This window comes from Nannospalax galili, unplaced genomic scaffold, assembly GCF_000622305.1.
Source record: "Nannospalax galili isolate Female #2095 unplaced genomic scaffold, S.galili_v1.0 scaffold2280, whole genome shotgun sequence".
Lineage (NCBI taxonomy): Eukaryota > Metazoa > Chordata > Mammalia > Rodentia > Spalacidae > Nannospalax > Nannospalax galili.
The window spans coordinates 367,086-376,004 of record NW_008346434.1 but is presented as its reverse complement, the minus strand read 5'-3'; the positions used below and the strand labels follow the sequence as shown (position 1 = coordinate 376,004).

Here is an 8,919-nt window from a genome sequence, read left to right as displayed (position 1 = left end):
TGCTACAGTTCACTGCTGCTACCCAACAACACGACAGAGGATTGTGTGGCATGTCACTAGCCCAATGAATAGGTTTTGCTGAATGCATGTCACCACCATAAAGACAAAAGATCGAAAGTTGACACTGTTAAGTAGAGGCACCTGGTGCTTCTCCCAACCAGCATCCATCAATGGGAGACAGAAGATGAGGCTCACCACACATGAAAACTAGAAAGAACTTAACAGTGCAACTTTCCTACAGGAAAATGCTACCACAAAATAGATGAAAGTCCTAGCTTAGACTGCATCACACTTCTTTTGGACTGCATTAATGTAAGATAGCATAACACTACTAAAAAAAAAATGTTAGATAAATACAAATGACAAATCGAGGGAAAACATATATTTTAACCCATATCATAGACAAGGCTTTATCACTATGATGTAAAAAAGAATTTCTAGAGATTGAGAGAATTTTTTTTTTCTTTTTGAGACAGAATCTCCAGGTAGCCCCAGTTGGCCTAGAATTCACCATAGAAAACAGACCAGCCTTGTTCTCACAGAGATCCACCAACTTCTGCCTCCAGGGTGCTGAGATTAAAGGTGTGTGCCACCACGCCCAGGTGAGAGAAAGTTAATAACAACCCAAGAGTTAAATAAGTAAAAGATACAGAGAAGTCAGAGAAAAGAAAAGGAGATAGCTTATAAACTTAAAATATTCAAGAAAGGGGGAGTTTTTTAATTCAAGTATGCAGGAAAGATGTCTCAGTGGTTAAGAGCACTGGCTGCTCTTACAGAGAACCTGTATTCAGTTCCTAGCACTCACAAGGCAACTACCAACCATCTGTAACTCCAGTTCCAGGAGATCCATCACCCTCTTCTGGCCTTCTCAGGCATTTCATGCATGAGTGCACTTACATACATGCAGGCAAAACACTCATACACATAAGAATAAATAAATAAATATTTTAAAAATTCAATAAAGGCTATATATTTTATTATCGAATGGAAAGAATGGTTTGGAAATATTTATCTAAATTACAAGTGTATTTTACCCTTTAACAAACAGTTCCCATGTGTCTTAAGAGGCTCAGACATCTGACATGTACTCAGACATCTGAATAAGTTATCTATTGCTATTATTTTTATTTTCTGTGTATGAGTATTATGCCTGCATGTGTGTAAGTGCACCCATGTTGTCAATGCCCTCGGAGAACAGAAGAGGGCATTGGATCCCCTGGAGCTGGAGCTATGGACGGTGCTATGTGGGTGCTGGGAATTGAACCCAGGTCCTCTGCAAGAGCAGCCAGTGCTCTTAACTACTGAGCTATCTCTCCAGTCCCTAGAAAATATTTATAGACAGTTCAAGTGCTCCCCAGTAGAGGACAAACAACATAAGTCATGGTGAATCTGTTTACTTAAAGGAATCTAAGATGTAAAAAGAAAGAGGTCCCCTATGTATTATAATATGTAAAAGTCTTTCAGACTAAATGAAAAAGATCAAGATATAGAACCATGTATATGATGTGCGTTTTCCCTGTGAGAAAGAAAGGAAGTTTCATGAGTTCTGTGTTCACACTACAAAAGCATGTATTTCTACAAGTCAAGGGGGCAGCAAGGCAGCCACTGTGGTGGAACGACACAGGGGGGAGAATAACAGGACACCAACGAGACCAGCGAGGTGAACAGTGGCCACATCACAAGTGTCATGAGGTCTTGAGAGGACTTCAACTTTTAGAGTAAGATGTGACTCCATTAGAGGAATTTAAGATAAGACATGACATTTTTCGCTTGTCGGTCAAAAGAAGCTAAAATTGCTAGGTTGATAATAGACGGGGAAGAGGTCGAGCACAAGGGCAAGGAACTCCACTAGGAGGCTCTTACAATAATGCAGGTACTAAACAAGAGTGTCTTGGACTAGGGTTAAAGCAGGAAAAGGGCAGAAGTGAGGATGTGGGGTGGATGTTGGGTTACAGGCTTGAATGTGAGATGTGAGAGAAAGGGGAGTTGTAAATGACAACTGGCTTTTACAGTGCTCTTCTCCCCTTCGCAGTGACCTGGGATCCTGATAGCCCTGTGTGCCTGTGGTCTGTGACCTTCTCCCTCATCAGATGTCTGAAGACATATGGGGAGACTCCTGTGCTTTCTCGTCCTCCCCCCATTTTCTCTTCTCATTCATCGTGATTCTTATCTTTCTTGACTCTCAGTGGATGCCAGTGACCTTGAGAACTACCCTTCATTAAAAATGTGCTGTGCTGCTTTTTAGAAGGGAAATGACATTTAACACAAAGCAGTACTTTTCCCCAAGTAGTTTATGGTGTAGAGAGGCACACAGATGAATAGACAAAAAATAATTCTATAGTGCATGATATGAACGATAAATTAATCATGAAAGTGTAAGGAGAGAGTACATAAGTCAGTTTTCAGGGTTCAGAGGCAATTTCTGCCAGAAGTTGCAGGGGGATCAGGGAGGAATTCACCTGATTTCTAAGTAAAAATCATAGTTTTTGACTGTCAGGAAGCTAAGGAAAGCACTAATCATGTAGGAATTCCAACAAATTCAACGTGACTGTGCCACGGTGAGTAAGAGGTACACTGCGTGGTAGGAAGAGGATGGTGGAGACGGAGCTTTGCAAGCCCAGTGTGGTAGTGTGAATGGGAATGTCCTCCACAGGCTCAAACACTTGGTCAGCCGGTGGTGCTTTTGGGGGAGGGTCACGGAACCTTTAGGAGGTGTGGCCTCTGGAGGCAGCATGTCACTGAGGGCCCTTTCAGAGTTCATAGCCTTGCTCCAGTTCAAGCTCGGCTTTCTCTCTACTTCCTGCAACTGACCAAAGATGTGAGCTCTCGGCTTTCTGCTCTGTCCACCATGCCTCCCCGTCATTATGGGCTCTCTCTCTCTGGAACCGTAAGCCAAATTAACCCTTCTTTCTATTAGTTGCCTTGATCATAGTGTTTTTAGCACAGCAACAGAACTAATACACCATGGTAAGATGTTTGGAATTCAGGCAGACAGGTGGATAGTCGTCAAAGTGGTTTAGCTTCAGTGAACCAGGAGCAAGATTCCTCCTAAGATGACTAAGACCAAACAAGCAGATGATAAGGCAGGAGATCTGAGTAGAGCTGACACTGGAAAAACAGGATTGCCAAATCCATTTGGTGACTGACTTCAGTCTGAGGGCCACTAGTTTGCCATGGCATTGATCTTTGTGATGATGAAGCAATTTAGAAGGCCAACATTTCCTTGGTGTGAGCCGAGTGACAGTTGAATGACAAGGAAACACAATAGGCTAAACTGAGGTAAGGATGCTGTCAAGGGGCCTGAACTGATAGACCACATTTATGATGATGCAGAGGAAAATCAATGATGACAGATGTATAAAGGAGAATGGGGTAAGTCAAGGGGCCTGAACTGATAGACCACATTTATGATGATGCAGAGGAAAATCAATGATGACAGATGTATAAAGGAGAATGGGGTAAGTCAAGGCTGAAAAGGAGGTCTATGAAATCAAAGACAAGGAGAGATCTGGGGATATATATGATTTCTGTCTTTTTGTCAAAAAGCTTATTTAAGTTCAGTGTTTTAGAATCTAAGCCTGGTAGTGCAGGTTTATAATGCCATCTAGTCCAGAGAATGAAGCATGAGGATTTGAAGTTCAAGGCCAACCTGGGCAACTTAGTGAGATCTTGTCTCAAAATTTTTAAAAAAAGCAAAAAGAGGGCTGGGGACGTAATTCAGTGTCACTGCTTCCCGAGCACATGTGAGGTCCTGGGTTCGCTCTCAGCACCACAAAATAAAATAACAATGAATAAATTCAAGACTTGGGAAGATGATGATACAGCTCAGCCTAACTTGATAAGGCCCTGTGTTTGATCGTAAGCACCACAGGTAAATAGATATATTTATAATTTTTTATCTTGGTGATGACAAGTTTCTTCAGTGGAATTAGAAGTTGATTATGAGGCTAGGTGAGTGGTTGATGGAGAGTGACTTGAAAATAAAAACTGAAATATTTAGATGAAGAATGTGTGTTGGCATTGAAAGCTGGTGATAAAATACAGACTTCTGATCTCCTCACAGTGAAACTATTCTTCAAAACACTGGTGATAGTATAGGCATTTAAGAGTCTGGAACTAGGTCACTTGCTTCTAACACTGTTTCTCCCAGGAAGTTTGTCAGAGAGAAAGGCCAATCTTCACACAGACTGGCACTTTGAATCTCCCTAGCCTACACTTTACCGGTCAAGGATGGAGGTTAAATGAGCTATTAAAGTACAGCCCTCCCCTCAGTGATTGCAATCATTGGGACATTGTTGCTTAGAATTCCCTTTTCTTTCCTTTTCCACCTCCCAATTTAGCATCACCTGATTAACTCTAATTGATTGTGTCTCTTAAATGTCATTCTTATATATATTAAAAAAAAAATAGATACCAGGTCAGAAGAGTCTCTGGTCAAACAAAACCAGTTACGCTACATAAGCAAAATCAAACTTGCTTGAGTTCCTAGTGTAAGTGAAACGTATTTCTTGTGATGCCTGTGATAATCATATGCAAAACTTGACCTCCAAAAATAAAACAGATTATCCAGCAGATAGACTAAGGATTTTCTTTTTATCAAGTCTTTGACACCTAGAAACCCTTATTAGGAAAACTAACCAATGTCTTCTTTTTGTTTTCTAACACATATGATGGTGTGGCTAAGAGCACTTTTTTTTTTCAATTAAAAAATTATGTATATGAGTGTTTTGCCTGAGTGTATTTTGTAAGTGCACACATGCATACCTAGTATGCTCAGAGGCTAGAAGAGGACATCAGATGCCCTGGAACTGAAGTTATGGACAGTTGTGGGCCACCATGTGGGTGCTAGAAACCGAACCCCAGTCCTCTTCAAGAGCAACAAGAGCTTTTAACCACTGAGCAATCTGTCTAACTCCACTTTAAGCATCTTGCCACCTTCCATCATAGACTTCCCAGACTGGAACCTGTACCCTCTTTTGTTTTATGAAATAAAAATATAAAGTGTGCAATTTAATCTGATTGTATTTTGGGTAGTTTACAAACAGAAGTTGAACCTGAAGGAGTTCTTCAGTGAGTGTTTGTGAGTGCCTGGGTACAGATACCTAGCTGCCCACCAAACTTTCTTCTCCACTAAAGAGTTCCATGGTGAGTCCCTCTTGGACTGTAGCCCTGTTTGTTGTACATAAAATGATAATTTGTTTTTCTGAAGTAGGATAGGTTACTCTTTTACATTCAACAAAGGAGATGGAGACCCTGTTTCATGAATTCCAAGACAGTAGACCCTTTGGCTGGAATTGTCAGAACTTTCTTAGCATCTTAGAGACATCAAAGGCCACGATGGTTGTACAAATCCTCCACCTAGAACTCCTGCCACCTGCAAGTTTAAAAATCACGGGCCAAGATCTTGTGCTTGGGGGGACGGGGGTGGGGTGAAGGGGCTCTACTTCGTTGAAGATAATTCGGAAATTTCAGTGACCACTTTTGGTAGATAACCTTTTACATAGAGAGAAAATAGCCCATCTTAAAAGCATGCTTGAAAATAGAAGCTATAAAACTTCTCAAAACAATGGAACACACCTTTGATTGGCAAGCAAAGAATCCTAAATCACAGAATGGTTCTAGGATTTCCTCCCTAAGAGAATGTACTAGTGAGAAATCAGAGGCTAAGATGCAGACTGAGCCAACTTCCATGGCAGAAGCCTGCTACTCCCTTGTTCTTCTCCAGCCTCTGTTGCCTGATCCTTCTGAAGAGGAAGCCCTTGTCCCTTGCTCCAAAGACCCCAGCAACAAATACCTTGTAAAATAAATCTTTATTGCTGAGTGTGGTGGTGCACACCATTAAACCCAGCACTGAGGAGGCAGAGGCAGGCAGACCTGAATTTATGAGATCAAAGCCAGCCTAGTCTATACAGAGAGTTCCAGGTCAGCTGGGCTACAGGGAGACCCTCTCTCAAAATAACAATGAATAATAATAATAATAATAATAATAATAAAAGTCTTTGCAGTGAAGCTGCATTACCAACCTCAGGAGAATTTAAACTGTATTCTCCAGATGACCTCCAAGCCCATTACAAGGGATTTTCCAGAGGGCTGGGAAAGGGCTGGAGAGATGGGTAAACTGCTTGCCACACAAGCATGAGGACCCAAATTTGACCCCCAGCACCCATTTAAAAACCAGACACAGCAGCAGTTGCCTATAATTCTGGCACTGAGGAAATGGAGACAAGATCTCTGAAGCTTGCTGTCCAACTCGTCTAGGCAATTGGCAAGCTCCAGGTTCAGTGAGAGACCCTGTCTCAAAATCAAAGATGGAGAGTAATTGAGGTAGAAACCCAGTATTCCTGAGGCCTCCACATAACTTCGAAAACATGTACACACACACACACACTTACTTTAAAAATATTTTAAAAAGAGCTTAAGATTTTTTTATTGCTGTGATTCAAGACACCCAGCATCAGATTAGTTTTTTCACATCATACTCAGTCCTAGAAATGCTGAAAGTTGGTCAAGAAGTAGATTGAAAGATCCCACTGAAGATTTTGAACATCCTGGCAAGCATGTCTATGATAATAGAAAAAAGAAACTAGAAAATAAGGCAATTGCTCCCTGAAGTCATAATCGAGGGCTTCACTGTGAGGGTAGATTGGACCATAATCCAATCTTCTCAAGAGATGAAAAGATGAACTTTCTCTGGACCTTCCCATTTGCTTAGAGAACATATTTACATAGCGCACTGGCTTTAGCGGCTGGAATGAGTAGCTTTTCCAGCCCATTTGGCTAATGAACTACACATAGAGATAAGTAATATATTAAAGAAATATAAACTTGAATGAGGCTTGAGTCCCTTGACAAAGTTACAACATTTAGCAGAACACTTTGAGAGAATATTGCAACAAAAAAGGAAGCCACCGGACAAATAAATGTATGACTACAATTACAGCCAATGCAGGAGCCACACCCTAACTGAAACATCCTTATCCAACAACTCTTCCACAAAAACAGTCATCACTACTGAAAGCAAAATGAGAACACTGGAAAAATAATTTACCTTTGAACACCATCAAAAAGGAACCTATACCATCTGCCCGGGGATGAGAAGACTCTAACCTCATATTTCCTGTGATATTGGTCAATGTTGGCAGGACTCTGATGAGTTTCCCAGCAAGCTGCTTCACATAATTCCTTTAAATTCACACAGAGAAACTACACTTGAAATAAATGGAGAGATTTATACTGTGTTAGTAGATACTCTCTCTAAACCCCATCATGATAAATCAAAATCTTCCTCAGAGTAATTAAAAGAAAAAAAAAAACCTCACTGGTGGGAGTTTATAATCAAATTGAAGAGGTTTCCTTGTAGGAACCTATAACTGTCAGCCACATTTCTTTCTCTGAAAGTCATTCTTTTCTATTATGTGATTCAGCCCTAAGAGCAAACCTGTATTGTACAGTAGAAGGTCAAATCAGATTTGCTCAGGAGAAATAATATTAAGAATCCCAGATTTTTCAAGACACTGAAATATGTGTTTACCAGGTCCAAAGTGGTTGTTCTGGGTAGACTGTAAAATTTCATCAAAATACCTCTCTCTCAATTCCCTGATACTCGGTGGGCCCATTCTACAGATCTGAGAGAAATAAAAAGAGCTGAGCCTGCTAAAATTCAGACTGATCCTTCAAAACAGCTTCCTAAATTGCTCAGCACTCTCTCAAACCTGAAACCCTTGGCTCACTCCTATAACAGTTGACGATAAAGCACAGCCTTACTGTTCCTTATAAAAAATCCTTGAAATACTCCCATTCTACTTATAGTGGTTAACCTCGGTTGTGAACTCACATCAACTAAGAGACCTCTGGGAGGTCTGGGAGGGTATTTCCTGGAAGGATTCATTGAGATGGGGAAGAGCCTCCCCCAGAATGGGCAGCACCTTCCAATGGCAGCAACCCAGACATAGAGAGGATTGAGGGATAAGCAGAGTTGCTTTTGCCATCCTGCCCTCACTTCATTCTGGTGACTGCATGTGCTCTGTTGCTGCCATCCTTCACTGACCCAGGAATACAGCTTCTTCAGCCTTCCAGAGTGTTCTAAAGACCAGCAGCTCTCCAGGAACCCTCCTTTCAGCGCCAGAATGGGAATATGCCTCATGGACTAGGCAGCGACTGAGTTCTCATCCTCTCCAGTATGCAGACAGCGTTGTTGGACCACCCAGTCTGTATTGTGTATGCCAATCTAATAAATCCCCTTTTAATATATATTTATTCTATTGGTTATGTTCCTCTAGAGAACCCTGGCTAATATGCAATAAAGTCCAAAGACTTCACTGAGCACAATGAAGCTTCATACAAGATCTTAGAGCCATAGTTAATCCACAATTTCCTAAGCGCCTTACTGACAAGTGTGCCCCCTCAACCCAAATGATTCACAACAAAGAAACTATGCTTTGGGGGCTGGAGAGATGGCTCAGTGGTTAAGAACACTGACTGTTCTTGCAGAAGACCCGGGTTCGAATCCCAGCACCCACATGGCAGCTAACAATGGTCCGTAACTCCAGTTCCAGGGGATCCAACAGCCTCTTCTGTCCTCCGCTGGTATTGCATGACATGGGTGCACTTACCTACATGCAGGCAATACACGTATACACATAAAACAAAAATAAATAAAATATAAAAAAGAAACTATGCTTTGATTTTTACATTATGTACTTTATTAATAGCATCCCTGGAGACAAAGAGACAGTATTTGTTCACCTAGGAAAAGAACAATATACTGGGACAGTAACATCTCAGGGATTTGCGGAGTCTTTTTCATAGTTCTCACACATTTTACATCAAGGTTTAAACTTCAATTCTGCCCTGATTCAGTAAGTACAAGATTTGCTTCTTTGCATTTCATTCTAAGCAGATTCAGGTACTGATTCAATC

General features: G+C 41.2%; 1 long non-coding RNA gene across 1 annotated transcript; it reads left to right on the top strand.

Annotated features, from left to right (window-relative positions):
• The first annotated feature begins 2,803 nt into the window (after positions 1-2,803).
• LOC115071993 lies at positions 2,804-8,250 on the top strand. The gene is made up of 2 exons (XR_003851053.1): positions 2,804-2,887; positions 8,052-8,250. It is a non-coding gene; the product is annotated as an uncharacterized LOC115071993 (long non-coding RNA).
• The last annotated feature ends 669 nt before the right edge of the window (positions 8,251-8,919 follow it).